We start from the raw sequence: 17,324 nt of genomic DNA, 5'->3' as shown, positions 1-17,324 counted from the left end.
TAAATCATGAAGGAAATTAACTCATCAATCCCTTTGAAATGTTTAAAGGAGTCAGCTTCGCATAAAGACAGAAGGGAGAAATGTGCCAAGAAACCCTGTGTTCAAGTTTTAAAAGGTTTTCAAGTAAAATGCCCATAGTATCATTGTAGTCTGATCAAAGCCGGGCAGAACAGTCTGCTTTTTGACTGTGTGCCAGACTTTGCTCTCTGTCTACCTATTTCTTGGATTATGAAATGGCTTTTAATTGATGGGAATACATCATCTAATAATATTTTAGTCTCATAACAATATTTTTATAAAAATGAGAAGATATTTTAAATATGCAAAATATGTGCCAAATGGCTAAGTTTACATGTACACCACCTTTATGTGGGACCTTTATGGGTTTGCATTGTAGTAAACAAATAGGGAAGCCCCTCCCCTCATGGCGTTCTCTGTTTCAATATTCAGGAGTGGGGACAAGTTGTCATGACTCGCAGGAATCATACTCTAAGCAATTGCAACTATAATAAAGTATTGAAGCTAACTTTGTCTCAAGGCTTTGTTTGTTCTCTTTTGGTGGCTGAGGACTTAATATCAGCAATTATCCTAAAAGGCTGTCATGTGGCTTTAGGACCCTGATAACCACTGTGCTTTTATAGTTGGTGCTTTGAATGTGTATTTCATAGAAAATTATGAGGTTCTATAGGGAAACACCCCTTTTTTAAGGGCTTTCCAACTTGAGACGTGATCACAAAGTGCTTGGTGAGCACAAATATTACATATTTGAATAGGGATGTGAAAAAACACATCTCTGCATCTTTCACCAGTCTGTTAAGGATTGACCATTAGAGACAATTCTTTCTTTGCCTCTTTGTCTCTCCCTCCTTTCCATGTTCTTCTTCTTCTCTTTTACCTCTTGTTTGCTTAGAGGTAGATATTCCTGTGCATCCCAGGCTGATTTCAAACTGGTTATCCTCTCAACTCCAACTCCCAAGTGACATGATTATGGGCCTAAGTCTCTACATACTCAGAGGATGCAGAGAGACACTTATTAATCATTTTATATGATTGATAATAAAATCAAAGATCACTTTGTGGCATTTATTATGTGCTAGGTACTATTGCCAGTGTTTTATATGTTTATTTACACATTACCTCATCAAATCTTTACACAATCCTATGTGTCACACTCTGCTCATTTTAGAGATGATAGTCTTAATGTGTCTAGATCAGAGTTGTACAGTTAGTAATAGTAGAGTGTCAGATCTGGAATCCAAATAATTTGGTCCTACTGCTTTATAAAATCCCCAGGTAGCTGTGGTTTATTTCTGCAAATGCAAAATGGAGAGTCCTGATATTAATAGCAACAGCATTCCAAACATTGTTACTTGACTACATTTATCTTAGGAGATGAAGGAAAATTAAAATGAAAATCAGTTTAACATTACTATGAAAGAGTCTGGGCTTTCTAGGGTGCCATATGGTGAAAGAGTTTATTCCCTTTTACAGATGATTACTTAATACTTTGAATTTGAACAAAGACCATTATGAAATCTGAGCTGAACTTATATAAGCTAAGCCAGGAGTGTCCATGTCTTTTAGTCTATGTGACTAGGGGTAGAAGAAGGCTATAATTCTTCTGAAAATGTCAGAAACCAGACCTGCTGCATAATCTTTTATTCTTCCATTTATGAGTTGACATTATATACTTAACTTTTCTAAGTAGTATTTAAAACCTGTTTTCTCATGCAACTCATTGTTTTTGATTTATGGCTATCCTCTAAGCTTTTGAATATGGTCAACAAAGATACATAAATTGGGCCCCTAATTTCTTGAAATTTATACAGACGGATCTCCATTTTCTCCAATTTATTAATTTATTTCTGGAAACATTTGCCACTCATGAATTCCTTATATTACTATATTTCCCCCTTATTTTATCTGACTACTCATCTGTAAAGTCTCAGCATGAATACTCCTGCTTTAAAGGGAGTTCCCTCCCATGAGATATTTGACCATCATTTTATAGTCTGGCCCTTTCTCAAACTCATCTCTACATATTTGTTTACACAATTATCTTTTGGGTGTTTGCATGTCTCATTATTGTTAGCTTTTTGTAGGAACAAACTATGGGTTTTGTTTGTTTCACCATTGTTCAGCATCTAGAAAAATGGCTAACAAATAATGTGCTGTTGGTAAATATTTGCTAAACGAATGGCTGACCTCTACTATTGTGATCTATTATTAAAGGGATTTTTTTTATGGTTGCTTTGCAATTAAATGAGATTTATTTACAGAAGCTCACTGCTAAATTGAGTTCTAGATTATCTGTAGACCCTGACCCGTACTGTCTTTCTTTTTCTACTTGATATTAGTGACTTCAGTTGGGACTATTTTCAGTTTCTCATAAGCCACGGATAATGATGGTGAATGATGTCTGGTGAAGATGCCTAGCATGGGGACGTGGGAATTCATGGAAGAGTAAACAGTCTGAATGAAGACAGAAGTTGAATAGGGCATGCAAAATTTGAAGAAAATAGGTCATTTTCTTCAACTGAGGGCTATGCAGAAGGGTTATGATGGGACAGTCTGGGAGCATAGCTTTAAATCATATTTGGAAAGTCTTACTGAGGATTCTAGAAAAGAGATTAGCTCTACAAAGGTTTAAGAATTGTTATCCCAAAGAGCAGGAAATTTTCATGGGACTCTTTTTTTCAGTAGACATAGACAATGAGACAATGAGAGGTGTCTGTGATTGCCATTCTGGTGGATTTGTGTACTAGGCCATAACTTTTCTTGTGTTGTTGCGTCTGTTTACCATTTAAGTGCTGATGACTCCAAGAAGTTTAGTGTATTTTCCCTTGTTTTTCACTCATTTTTAAGTGTTCCATATATTGTATTTTTGTGTGATTAAAATTTAATTATGTTTCTCCTTTCCTTTTTCTCCCTTCAAACCCCGAGTTCCATAAAAGAATTACATGTAAGTCATCCTGTTACCTCTTTTCTTTATTTTTCTTTACTTTCTTTTAAAAAATTAGTTCCATGGGGATTCCTACCATGATATTTGATTACATTTACCTCCCTCCCCTGACTTAATTCCTCCATTCATTTTGCAGATTAAAAAAAAATACATGTAACCATTACAGTTATAATATAAGCATTTGAAAGATCAAGTAAAATATTACAGAATTTCTTCATCCAAGGGTGATAATTAGCATATTCCTATTATTTATTTGCATGTACATATGCATATCATATTATTGTACTTCTTAGCTTTATCATCTACTCTCAATGTTGGAAGATAGCAGGAGTAAAGTGTTACATTGGTTGTAAATGTTTATGGCTTCTTTTTCAGTGGCACTTCTAGTTCTTGTATTAAATGATTTTGCTATTTGAGTGTCACATTGCAATACTGAGGAATTCATAGCAAAGATCTGTGAGAAGTAAACTAAGTGTAAATTAATTTTTCTTTGGGCCACCAGCTCACAAATAATGACATACTGACTTATTATTAATTATGAAAGTTTGGCCTATGAAGCTTGTTTCTAAGTAGCTCTTATAACTTAAATGACTCCATTTCTATTAATTTACTTTCTGCTGCTGGATTTATGACATCATCTACTACTGTATATCCTGCTGCTCTGCATCTCCTGGTTCCCCCACATTCTTTTCCCAGCCTCCTATCTGCCCCAAAAAGCCTGCCTGGCTATTGACCCTTCAGCTTTTAATCAAACCAATCTGAGTGACATATCTGCACAGTATACAAAAATATTATTCCATGATAAATAAGGGAAATTTTTAGTTGAATGATCCAAACAGAAGTAATCAATCCTAATAGTATTCTTCTTGGTTTGAAATCTAACAATTTAATAATTCAGGGCTTTCCTCTTCTACTAAAATTCACTCCATACTCCAATGATATGTGCTGGTTTTTTCATCCTGAGAATGCTACCTTTTGTAAAAGTTCATAGCTCCTTTCTAATTGGGCAATGGTTTTAAAGCCCAGTAGTCTTCCAGGGAATATAACTCAGAATGCCCTTGAGCTTTCAGAGTATTGATGCTTAGGTTTTTCTGTTCTGACCTAAAACCAGAACTGCTGGAATGAAGTTTGTGTTTCTTGCTATAGTTTTAGCTGAAATTTATAGGAGCCAGAATTTAGTTTTCCTTTAAAACTTTGGGAGAAATTGCAACCAGACCTTCAGGAATACCATCAGGTTAGGAACAGTGAGTACAGGATTTTTCTAGTACACTGTTTTCATGGAAAGTGGATTATCATAGTGGACTGTTTAACCTATAGCTAAACACCACTCTTTAGTCTTGTTTGAAGCCTGTCATGTCATCTGCAGGGAAATGAAACTAGTTTGACATCTAATGCCAGCCACGCTCTGATATTGCTCTCTTCTCTTTCTTTTTCAAGGCTCATGACAAGCCATGCTAGAAAAATAATAATTTTCTGAACCTTTTTTACCCTGATAAGTGCTTGCACAATGAATTTAATTAAAACCCCTTTATCTATTATGCTGAAAACAAGGAATTAACAATATCCATTAAAATGGCTATTACATTCACATCAAATGGATTTCAACACCCTACTGGAATGATATGAAGGAAGCCATAATCATGCGAGGCCCAATATGGTGTATAAATTTTAAGCCTTGTGAAACCCTAAATTATTTTAATCTCCAAATGTAATTATCATAAATGTCAGTCAAACTTTCTCAAGGCATATTTTTGTTGAAAGTAAAAGAACAAATGAGACTATGAGGTTCTGTTCTTTACAGCTTGATTAACTACTTCATGCCTGGTGGAATCTCACACTCACTACAAAGACTTTATTTTTTTTTCATGTAGAGCACATTTTATGTGTTTGTTTTTTTTGAAAATAGAATTTGTTATAATATTTTCTGATTATGATTTCTCCTGTCCCATATCTTTCAGAGCCTCCCTATTTCTCTACCCATCCCAATCCACACTCTTCCCTTCTCATTAGGATACAGACAAGCATCCAAAAATTAGTAATAAAATAAAATTAGGTAAAAAAATAAAACCAAGCCAGAATACAGCAAAACTAATTTTAAAAAAATTAGCTAAAGATAAAAATCAAGAAACACATACAGATGCAGAGACATACACATTTCCACACAGAAATTACAGAAATAATCTAAAACCTGAAGCCATATTATATATATGCAAAGGACCTGTAGAGCATAAGAAAGAAAAAGACCTGACAAAGTGATACAAAGAACCTTCAAAAATACCATTGTGTTTCTCTTTTCTTGGGCATCTATTGCTGGGCATGAGGCCTAGGCTTAAGTGTGGTTTGTAAACCCAGTGAGATTCTCTTCCAGAGAATTAATTTTTCATTTGCACATGTTTCTGCTTTATTTTGAAGCACATGTTTTCTTGGTGTCCTCTATTGCCTCCGGGTCTTGAAATCTTTCTGCTTTTTCTTTCAGAGGCTTCACCAAGCCCTAAAAGGAGGTGTTTAATGAAGACGTCCCATTTAGGATGAATTGTTACAAATGTCACTCACTGGACATTGTCCATCTGTAGGTCTCTGTATTTATGTCCACCTACTGTAGAAGAAAGCTTTTCTGATGCTAGCTAAGACCTGATCTATGGATATAGAAGAATGTCATTAGAACTCACATTATTGCTATGTTTCTTTAGCAGAACAGTAATATTTGTCTTTCCCCTAGGTCTCTGGTCTATCAAGTATCAGATTCTTAGTACTCCAGTGGTGCCTGGTATGGCTTACATCTCACAGGGTGGGCCTTGAATCTAGTAAGATAGTGGTTGGTAATCCCACATGCTTTGTGCCACTATTGCACTAGTGTATTTTGCAGGCAGGTCATCATCGTAGATGGAAGGTTTTGTACCTGGATTGCTGTTAACCTTTCTCCTCCAGTAGCACACACAGTACTTTCCAGTACCATGAACTGGTGAAGACTCTAGGTAGGCACAAGCTTCACTGCTCTGATTGTTGACGGTATTATTTTCACCAATCAGTTTGTGGAGAGCAACCAATAGCCTTGTCAATATCTTGGGTAGTTTGTGAGCTTTATAACCCATTCCAGAAACTAGAGATTTCATTGGTGATGAGGGTTGTCCTGTTGGGGCTTAGTCTTTCCCCATTATTTGGTAATTACATTTAGATTAGTTTTTCATGCATGTATACATTTCAGGAAGCTTCTATTCTTTCAGGTTTCTAAATAACCCTTAATTTTAGATGTGCCTCTTCATATTCTCTCCCTCAGCCTTTCCTTCCCTTTCCTTACCTATTTAATCTTCTCTGGTCCTTCCACATCCATATATATCTATTCTATTTCTGCTTCCTAGGGTGGCTCAACCCTTTTCCCTAGTCCTTTACTTTATTAATCTATGTCTTTATATATACTGTAGTTTGATTATTGAAGACTTATCAGCTAACATTCACATATAAGCAAATAATAATTTGTTGACTTTTGGGGTTTGTATTAGCCCACTCAAGATGATTTTATCTAGTTGCATTGGCTTACCTGCAAATCTCATTTTTAACAGCTAACTAATATTCCACTATGTAAATGTACCATATTTTCTTTATCTATTCATTAATTGACTTTATCTATTCATTAATAGTCTGTTTCCAATTTGTGGCTCTTATGAATAAAGTAATAATGAACATTCTTGAGAAAAATGTCTCTATAGTAGGATGTAGAGTTCTTTGTGTACATGCCCAAGAACAGCACAGCTACACCTTGGGATATATCTATTTCCAGCTTCCCAAGGAACAACTACACTAATTTTCATAGTGGCTGTATAAGTTTGCACTCCTAGCAAAAAATGAATGAATCTTTTCCTAGCTCCTTATCTTTTCCAGCAGATGTTATTTAATTACCCTGCCCAAAACTCTAGGTGGACGAAAGACTTCAAAATAAGTCCAGATACAATAAATCTCACAGAAAACAAGGTGAGGAATAGTCTTAATTCATTGGCACAGGGAAATACTTTCTGAACAGAACACTATTAGTGCAAACACTAAGAATAACTGTTAATAAATGGGACCTCTTGAAACTGACAAGCTCCTGTATAGCATAGAACACTTCAATTCAGACAAAGTGGAAGGCAGGAAAAAAAAATTTTTTTTTACTAACTACACATCAAATAAAGGTCTAATATCTAAATCATGTAGAGATCCAAAAAAATATAATCTGGACATCAAGAAAACAAATAACCCAATTACACTGGGGTGAAGTCCTAAATAGAGAATTCTCAACAGCAGAGTCTCAAATGGCTGAGAAACACTAAATGAAATCTTCAACACCCTTAGCCATCAGGGAAATGCAAATGAGAACTACTTTGAGATTTCAACTTACATCAGTCAGCATGACTAAGATCAGCAGCGAAAACATTTGTAAGAGTGTTGTGGACTCTGAAATATAGTTTGCATGAAAGACAGCCCCAGCATGAGGCTGAATGGCATGCCTTGACCTACAATAATCATGTGGTTGATAATGCCAATAGCTCTTGAATAGTAGCTGTAGGAGCTGTCTTTTCTAATTAATTATAAACTATCCATACAATAGCCACTGCCTCATTATATCCAGTTTTTTTTTTTTCATAATGTGTTAAGCTGTCCTCTTGGCCTTCCAATGAATAAATAAGGTAATAGTCTTCTCTCAGATTTCCTAAGTTATCAAAATGAAATGCTATCATAGCCTCTTTTGAGGAAAGACAACTAAGTTTTGATGAGGTATTGTATGGGACAATTCTGTCAACGTAAGAAACAAATGGTTTGGAACTTTTTTGAAGCACCATTTCCATTACTAGATTTGCCAAGCAACACATTCAAAAGCACTATTGTGGCCAAGTACATGAGGTTGTGTTACCCATGACTGGGTGCCCAGGAATCTTCTAGCATACAAGATTTTGCATGGGGTAGCTCACTCCTTATTCCAATCATTATATAGTGCAGAATTTGAAATAGAAACAAGAAAGTCACTTACAAACACAAGTTCAATGGTGCCCAGACTTAGAGTTATCTGAAAGCCATATGTTAACCTATAGTGTGTTTAGAAATTAAACCTACATATCAGGATACTAGCTTTGTTTGAAGCCTCTAAACATCATTCCCTTCATCACACCAACCGAAGGGCTTGGTTCTTTCTCTCTGATAATTTCATAGCCTTATTTGATGCTTGTCCCTTTTTTATTGATGACAAGTTCTGAAAGACTGTCATATTGAACCTGATGCTGCCCCATTATTTGAACAATTCCATTATGTTTTCCTAATAACAGCTGTGAGAGCATCTATCAGTCTTTTTATTGAAGTATATTTTCTGTATATGAAAGTAATTTGCTGTCAGTGTCTGCTGGTGACTTCCATTGTTTGTATTTAAATAGTATTCAACTCTCACACTTTACTCTTTATTGCAGTCTTGTTTTCCCTCTCTTCCATTAGAGTAATTTTAACATTTATTCTAAAATACTACTTACAAATCCATGCAACTCTGGTAGTCTTAGCTTTTTTGATAACCAAAAGCATGGCTTAAAGTTAAGGGGCCCAATTACTCAACTGGAAGAGTTTCTTGCTTGTATCCTCCTTTCTAGGGTATCTCTTGTCACCTCTTTGTGGATCTTTGAGTTGAAAGAATTATGAAACAGAAACTCAGGATCTGATGTTATCTTGGGACTCTGGAACAGACAATGAGTATTTCTACAGATACTACTTATGGAAAGTGATTCATACTAACAGTTTGGGGAACAGAGGCATGGTCTCATCTTAAATGTGGCCATGGATCTTGAACATGCCTTGGCTATCCCAATTGGAGGTCTTACCAGTGATTCCTGATGACAATCTTGTCTGGTGAGGACTATAAATGAGCTTATGGAGCCCAAGTAGAAGAAAGTGAATGAAATGCACTAAACCTCTTCAAGTTTATAAAATGTCCTCATTACACAAGTGAAAAAAACAAAAACAAAAAACAAAAATACCTCCAAAAACCAGGTTCAGAGAGGCTATATGGTATTGCTTAGATATAAATGAGAGTCAAGATTAAAACTGTAAGCCTCCTTTTTCTCTTGTATCTCGGGAGTGGCAGCTGGGGATAGCCTACTCTTTGAATGGACTTCATATGAACAGTTTTTGAAGTGGCGATGGAATGGAAGTCACTGCTCATAGGAGCTCCTTCATTCAGTCTCAAGCAGGACAATGCATTGAGAAGCTGAAAAACTTTAGACTGGCGAGGTAGAGGGAGACAGACATGACTCAAATGGAGCCATGCTGAGCTGAGTTCTGACTAAGAATTCCACTGCATCCTCAGATAGCGCCTCAGCCCTAGATCAGATTAAATGAAGGGCTTCATGCATGTTGTGTCATTGGGCTTTATCTGCTCATGGTGAATGTTCATGCAAGTGTTATGATTAGTCAGAGGATTAGCTCGATCATAATTTATTTTGTAATGAGCTTAAAGCATCATAGGAATAAATGCCAAATTCTATTGGCTCAGTCTTCAAAGCTGATCTGAAATATGCCTACTGCTCACTACCTTCATTGTTCCAAGTTATTGTAAAAGTTACCTTACATTAGGTTATCTATGCCCCCTTTTTCCTCGTGAACAGCCAAAGTACTCCCTCTTTACCCTAAACCAGACTGCAGAAAGCTTGATCAGTACCCTCAGGAAGAGCTCCTTTGCCTTTGCTTGAACTTCTCTGTCTCTTCCACATCAAGCGCCCAGAAGTCTGCAAGGCTCTGGGAGGTTAGAACCCTTCCAGCCAGAGTCCTCTGTGACAACCCTCACTCTCTGCTTGAGTCACACTGGCTCCTCCTTGCTGTTCTCCACACCCAACAGATGTATTCACTTAGCAGATCCTTCCCACTTTATTGCCACAAAGATCTTGCTTTCATAGGCCAGTTTCACATCATTCAGGCCAGAAAGAGCTTCTCCACTCTCCAACCCCCATTCTCCCAGCTTCTGGCTCCACTCTGTATATTATCTTTCTATCTATGGCTCTGACTGTTTTTTCATTATGAACATTTAATATAAATACTACTTGACATCATGTTGTAGACTGTTTGTTAACTTAGTTTGGTTTGTTTTATTGCATGTGTTCCCTATATTATATAGGCTCTAAAAGTAATATTTTAAATTACTATCTAATTAGATGTGTGTGTGTGTGTGTGTGTGTGTTGTGTAGCTCAGAAGACACCTCTCGAGAGTAAGTTGTTCCATCCTGTTACATTGTAGAACCTGGGGATAGCACCCAAATCATCAATCCTGTAGGCAAATGTCACTACCCACTCAATAATCTGAATGACCATGTGTAACTATTCTGCCTTCTGTCTGTACCCACACTGGCAGACATATAGCAAACACTCAGTGAATAGCTGTAATAAATTAAAGAATTGATGCAACTTATTGAAGTTCTTACAAGAGAAAAATCTTTTTATTTTTTTGTACCTATGCCACATGACAGAGTTTATCAGATCTCCATTATGCACTTAACGCATTCTTGCTAAATTAACACTTGTTGCTGGGATAACCGATACAAACCAGACAGTCTGTGTTTGAGAAACTACTGCTCTGGGGAAGTTATGTAGGTAATCGATGTGATAGAAAGCGATAAGATAACAAAAAGGGAAAGGAGAAGGTGCCTGATCAAGTCAAAAGAAATGATAAAATTGAACCTGGACTAAGGCAGCCTTTCCAAAGGGGGTCTCTTGAAGAAGTGAGAGTTCAGCTGATTGTTGAAAATGCTTAAGGCTTATCTGAAAGAGGATGTAGACAATGAGACTCTAAGCAGGAGTAGCTATTCATAAAGATACTAACAGATAACAGAGACCATAATATAGTAATTTGTTACATCCATGCCCCATTCATTCTAAAAATTAAAAAGAAAAGAGTGGAAATACCAAGAGATGACACTTAAAGACGAACAAGGGCAGGTTTCCCCACTCTTTTCACTTAAGAGAATAGCAATAGACCACACATGATATGAAACACTGCTGGGGATGGAAGGATACAAGATGGGTGTGGTATGCAAAGAAAAGAGGGTAGTAGACAACAATTCCAATTTTTATTTGAAAATGCCATAATGAAATGTAACACCCTGTAGGCTAATTAAAATTAAATGAATGGAGTATGAATAGGACCCATTCCTATTTCTGGCATCCTTTGTTTGGTGTTTTCATGTGTTCTATTGTTGGAAGACATTTGTGGAACACTTTATGCGTTCTAGACATATCATAGATTTCCAGACTTTAAATAAAGAAGCTTGTCATTTATCATCAGTCTGAAATTACAGATCCCTGCCCTCAGAGCCAAGTTGGCCCGATCTGAGATCTGAGGATGTAATGAGACTTCACTGAGAGCAGAATTGATGGGGCATCATTTAAAACTGACATTTCATGTGGTCTGGATTTATCTAAATTTCCCATCCAACAGTTTCCCATAGTGGGCAGCATTCTGTCTTAGGAATGAACTTTAGAGCAAGTCATGTGGTTCTTCCTGGGACTTGAATTTACGATTTCAGAGTATCTAAACACTCTACAATTTATGCTAAAAATAATGAAATGATTCATAAAGGATGCCACTGAAGGCTTCAGTGTATATTTTATTTGGATGAATGCTGGCTCTTTGGGGTGACTTTTAGAACCATGTTGGAACTTAAACCAGAGTTGAACTTTAGCCTGATTATTGGCCCCACAACATCAGCACTGACCCTTCCCAAATCACATTGTGTCACAAAAGACCTCAAGCATTTTTATTATGTCTAGTTGGAACAATAAAAAAAAAAACACATTCAAACTCAACAACAATAACAAAATGTTCAACAGATTGAGCACATTGTTTTAAACTTTTGAGGCGAATGTTTTCAATGTCTTTTCAGATGCTTATTTTCTCAAGAGTACATGGGGACCAAATACACAGGATTATACCCTGGCATCATTACTTATTGTGCAAGCTGATGTGCAGTGTAATGCTTAGATATTTTTTCTTTAAAAATTTTTTTCAGCTTACATACCAACCCCAGTTCCTCCTCCCTCCCTTTCTCCTATCCCCTTACCTCTCCTCTATCCCATTCCCAACTTGCTAATGCTTAGATTTTAATGTTTATGAATTAAATAGGGTTTAACTTTATTGATTACTTAAGGGGAGGACCACAAATCATTCAAAAAGTCTCAGACAATACCTTTTACTCATTCAATGCAAGGACATTCTCGAAAGACACTGAGTAAATAGGTGATCCAACAAAGCTCCCCTGTTGGACCAAATTTATTTATAAAGCCATATTCCTTGATATCAATTACAAGAACATCACAGTCATCGATTACTACAGTATTTTTTAAACTTAAAAACTTTGGCAAAAGTGATACTTAGTGTCTGAAAGAGCAGATGTGTTTATAAGACATAGAGCCAAAGGAAACATTCAATAATCACTTCAGTACATGGTCACCTATTTTATAAAATGAGACAAAGATCCCATAATAACAAAGCTCTGTGTATCTCAGTCTCTTGGTCCATGTGTGTTAGAACTAGAGGATCACTGCTTGAGTATAACATCTTCCCATCAACTTTACCAAGACTGCTTGAACTTTACAGTTCCCACCTAAAAATGATGACACTACCAGGCTATATAAACATAGGTAAGCTGATACTTGGACTCTGCCATTTTTGTTCCCAAGTCTATTGGTTAATATTGGTTTATCATTTTTCCCAAACAATAACTCTTAGTTCCACCTTCTCTCTTTCCTTCACACCCCCCGATTGCTACATTTATTACATTACAGCAGATTTATAGAGTAACGACTTTTCTAAATAGTCTAAATTTGTCTTTTCTTCTAAAAACTGATGAAATTACAGGCACTCTAAAATCTGGATTGAACAGGACATGTTTGCCGTAAAACTCAAAAGTTTGTGCTTGGGTTTAATTGCCTCCATTATTTGACCAGAGCTGTGCCACTGTCCTTGCTACCATACTGATCACTCATTTCATTCTGGCTCTGTTCTCATTCCTTTGAGGTAGTTATCAAGCACACTGAACTAGAATTCAGGGAATCTGGATATTAGTTATACTTTAAGAATAAACGGAACTTGAGTTTCTAATTCAACCTCTCTGAACTTCAAGTAAAAACCAAGATAACCTACACCAACAAACAAACAAACAAAACCACACCACAACCACCACCAACAACACTAAAAAAAAAAAAAAAAAAGAAATCTAACCAAAAGAAACTTGCTGAAAGGTCAGTGTCACCTAAAGTAAATTTAAAGAAATCTGAGGATAACTGAAAGGATGAAGGTATGGATTCATGAGGATATTGAAGAAGCTCTCTCTCTCTCTCTCTCTCTCTCTCTCTCTATATATATATATATATATATATATATACGTATATATATATGTGTGTGTGTGTGTGTGTGTGTGTGTGTGATGCTTCAAATCTTTGAATCTCAATTGAAAACAACACAAGGATAAATGTACATGAAATACTATTAAGGTTGACAATATATCTCTGAGTTATTGATATATGTCTTTGCTTATAGAGAATGTGAGAAGCAGAATCAACAAACATGTTCTGTCCTATATCCAGAGAAAACTGTACTAAGCTATCAGCCAACATAGTTTCTTTCCAACCAGGGAGCATATTGAACAAAGTTGACCACCATAAATTTAGTTAAAATCAATTTCAAAAGCTCAGTAACATAAATACCACATATTTGGTCACAGTAGCTTAGAGATCATTGTCCCTTTAAAATAGAAAAATAGGATTAAAGATTAAGATATTCTACTAATAAATATACTGACCAAATATTAAATCATAATAGCATTTAGAAAATATCGAGAATGCATTGGTCATGGAAACCCTAATGTCAAAACTATTATTGAAGTCAAATGATGTTAGGGGGATGTGATTAACCTAGATAAGAAAAGGCTCAGAAATAATGGACCAGATGTCTTAAGCATCTAACTTGAAAAATTTTAACAAGAAAATAACCCTAAGAGAGTAAAAGCAAGGAAGCACTATTTTAGAAAACAAAAATAAAACAAGAAAGAGGTTGGTGTCTCAAAGGTGTTAGTAAGTTAGACAAACCTTTGCCAGGATTAACTAAGACCCTAATTATAGAAATTAAATATAAATATTAGAATGGATAAAGGTGACCAAAGTATGCAATTATTATAAATAATAAATTCATACCACATGATTTAAAACTTGGGTGGCATAAATAAATTACTAGAAAAATTTTACTTCTGAAATTGACACAGGAATAATTATAGTGTGTTGTTCATTATACAGTCATTTAAAAAGATAAATTAAAGGAGAAGAAGTTTCTCCAAAAAGAAACACTAAGTTCAGAGGTCTCAAGGGCAGTTGTGTTGAATTTCAAACTCACACAAACTCTTCAAGAAAACAATAAGTAGCACTCTACAGCTCCTCTAATAAAATTGATATTTCCTTGATGTGGAGTGCCAGGCAAACCATTAACATGGAGGTCTTTTATTATTCAACAAGGTAGAGAATATTAGCAAAGGAAATCAAGCATTATCTAAAGGAGGCAAGCATGACTAGCGTGGGCTATGTATAGCTGAAATGTATATATATAAACAGAAGAAAGGAGAAAATAAACTATCAAAACCACAAAAAACATTTTGTAGAACTGAATATTCATCTAAAATAAAACTCCTAACAAATGAGAATAAGAAAGCTTTTATTTTATCTAATATAAAATCTTTAAAATTTTTATAGCAAGAATTATATTTAATGTGAAATATTGAAACTATTCCCTTTAATATTGAGATGAAGTCAAGGATTGTCTACATGAAATATTATGAAGATTCTGTAGAAAATTTTTTCTAACTAAATAAGTTTTTCAATGCTGACAGACACAAAAGTCAAGGTACTAAACTTTATTGTTCAGTATAACAACATAACTACTTAATAGGGTGTGTGAGGATTAAAATGCATAGTTTCTGCAAAACACCATTTGAAAATCAAATACAATTGTGGTTATTAAAAAGAGGTTGGTTTTATCTCTACACATTACCAATAGGAAGACAACTTTATTTTAAAATACTTTTTTATCTTGAGTTCCTGTAGAAATGGAACCTTAGATTAAGGCTGTTATACAGTTAGATAACTTAAGAATTTAGTTTTTTGTCTGTTTGCTTCTTTGTTTTGTTTTTACTTGACATAGAGTTCTATTACATACACAAATAACCCTTAAGTTGGTGACTGCCCTGTCTCATGCCTTCCCAGTGCTGGAACTGCAGGTATACACCACCACACTTGCCTCTCCAGAATGGGATCTTAAATAGTCATTGTGAGGGATAGAGGAGAATGTATGCAAAAAGAAAATAAAAGGCAGGTTGAATCTGTTATTAATTTGGGCCCAGGAAATCCTAAAATTATAAAATCTTAGGACATCTCTATGAAAAAGAAATTTTAGAGCTACTAAAACAATAGTAAAATTAAATAAACAAAACACTGAAATAATCGTCTTGAGTAGGATGATTAATGGTAGAAACTGGTCAGCATTGTTTCAAGTTTATAGGTTATAAGAATTTCTATATAAAACTCATATTTTTGGAATTGTATTGCTGTGTTTTTAATGTAACTTGGCAAGATGTGTGTAAAATAGATAATGCAAAGTAAATATCCTAGATATAAAAAAGACATTGCAGTAAGATAAAAAGCTAGTGTCTGTGTGTGTGTGTGTGCATGTGTGTGCAGACATAGATTTACTACCTCATAGAACAATGAGCCCTACATTTATTCATGCTTGAATAGAAAAAATAATGTTAAATGGTTGTCCTCATACGTGAGATTATTGATTAACAATCAAATCATGGCCTTATACTGTAAATAAGTTTAACTATAGACGGATAAAGATAAGTGGGGTTGGTAACATGCAAAGTGGGTAAAGGCACTTGCTGTCAAGTCTGATGACATGAGTTTCATCCCTGTAATCTACATTGCAGAAGGAATGACTCCTGTGATTTGTCTTCTGACAATCCACATACACCCACAGGTACATCCAGGCCCTCACATACAAGTAATAAATAAATAATAAATGTGAAAGAGTATGAAGAAAATTTGAAGACACAATAAAGAATATAATCATGGCAGGAAAGGAATCATATAAAAAGATATATCAAGGCTTACCATGAAGGAAAAGATGGAGAAACCATTCTGTTAAATGATGGATCAGTGAGACTAAATTAATATTTAAAGATGTTAAATTAGCATTAAAACTTCAAAAAGCATGCAAACAGTCAAGAGAGTACGGGAGATCATTATAAAACAGCCAAACAAGCAAAACAAAAGGATTAGTGTCTGGTTAGTAACAAGAAATACACACACACACACACACACACACACACACACACACACAGTGACTTACATAGCAAAATAAAAAAAGGACTCATATACAGAAAGATTAAAAACATATGCTTCTTTAACTTATGAAATCTACTGAGCTTCATTTGTGTGAATGGAGTGGCAGATATGTTTCATGTAGACCATCTTGACAGTCTCAAATTTGGAAAATACCAAGCAAGCAATGGTAATAGCTTGACGCTATGGGCTCTTATCTTGTGCTGATGGGAGGGTAAATGGGTTCAGCCATTATTGACCAGTTTGATGTGACATATGGAAGTTGAATTTTCTTTAAGAAACTCCTATGCACTGGCTAGCCTGTGTAAGCATCTTATGTGGCTAGGAGAACCTCAGCATGCATCAGGGAGTAGATACATGGTGTTAGTTCCATATACATATACATAAAGAACTACACACTGGTGAAGACCAACTAATCATCTTTATATCCATCTAATGTGTGGGAATCAAGATTCAGTGGACTCAGAATAAATTAAGTGAGGTTACACTTACACATGAAACAGATGACCGCTGCAGGTTCCCACTCCATGGACACCACCTGGATGCTCTGTGCAACCTGACCAGGAAGCAAGAGTGAGCTCTGGGGTCCTATCCCCCAGACCTAACCTCCCTCTGTGAAGTCCATACCTGTGACCACACCCAAACGGACATGGTCAGTGCTACATCCATCAGCATGGATGAATCAGAAAACCTCACACTCAGGGGCTGAAATGATGGTTCAGTCAGTAAATTGACAAGCACAAGAACTGGAGTTAGGGTTCCCAGTACCCACACATAATCTGACTGTGGTGGCAGACATCTAAAACTCAAGGCTGGTCAACCAGCCTAACCTATCAGTGAGATTGAGGTTCAATGTTAGAACTTTCCAAAAAGAAAAGGTGGAGAATGACAGAAGAGGGTGGTAGGCATGGACCTCTGGCCTCTGTAAGCAAGAGCACACATGTGCATGTATGTACCTGAATATGCATAG

Source organism: Phodopus roborovskii, unplaced genomic scaffold (genome assembly GCF_943737965.1).
Source record: "Phodopus roborovskii unplaced genomic scaffold, PHOROB, whole genome shotgun sequence".
NCBI classification, from domain to species: domain Eukaryota; kingdom Metazoa; phylum Chordata; class Mammalia; order Rodentia; family Cricetidae; genus Phodopus; species Phodopus roborovskii.
The sequence above is the reverse complement of the archived record's forward strand: the minus strand, read 5'-3'. Positions refer to the sequence as shown.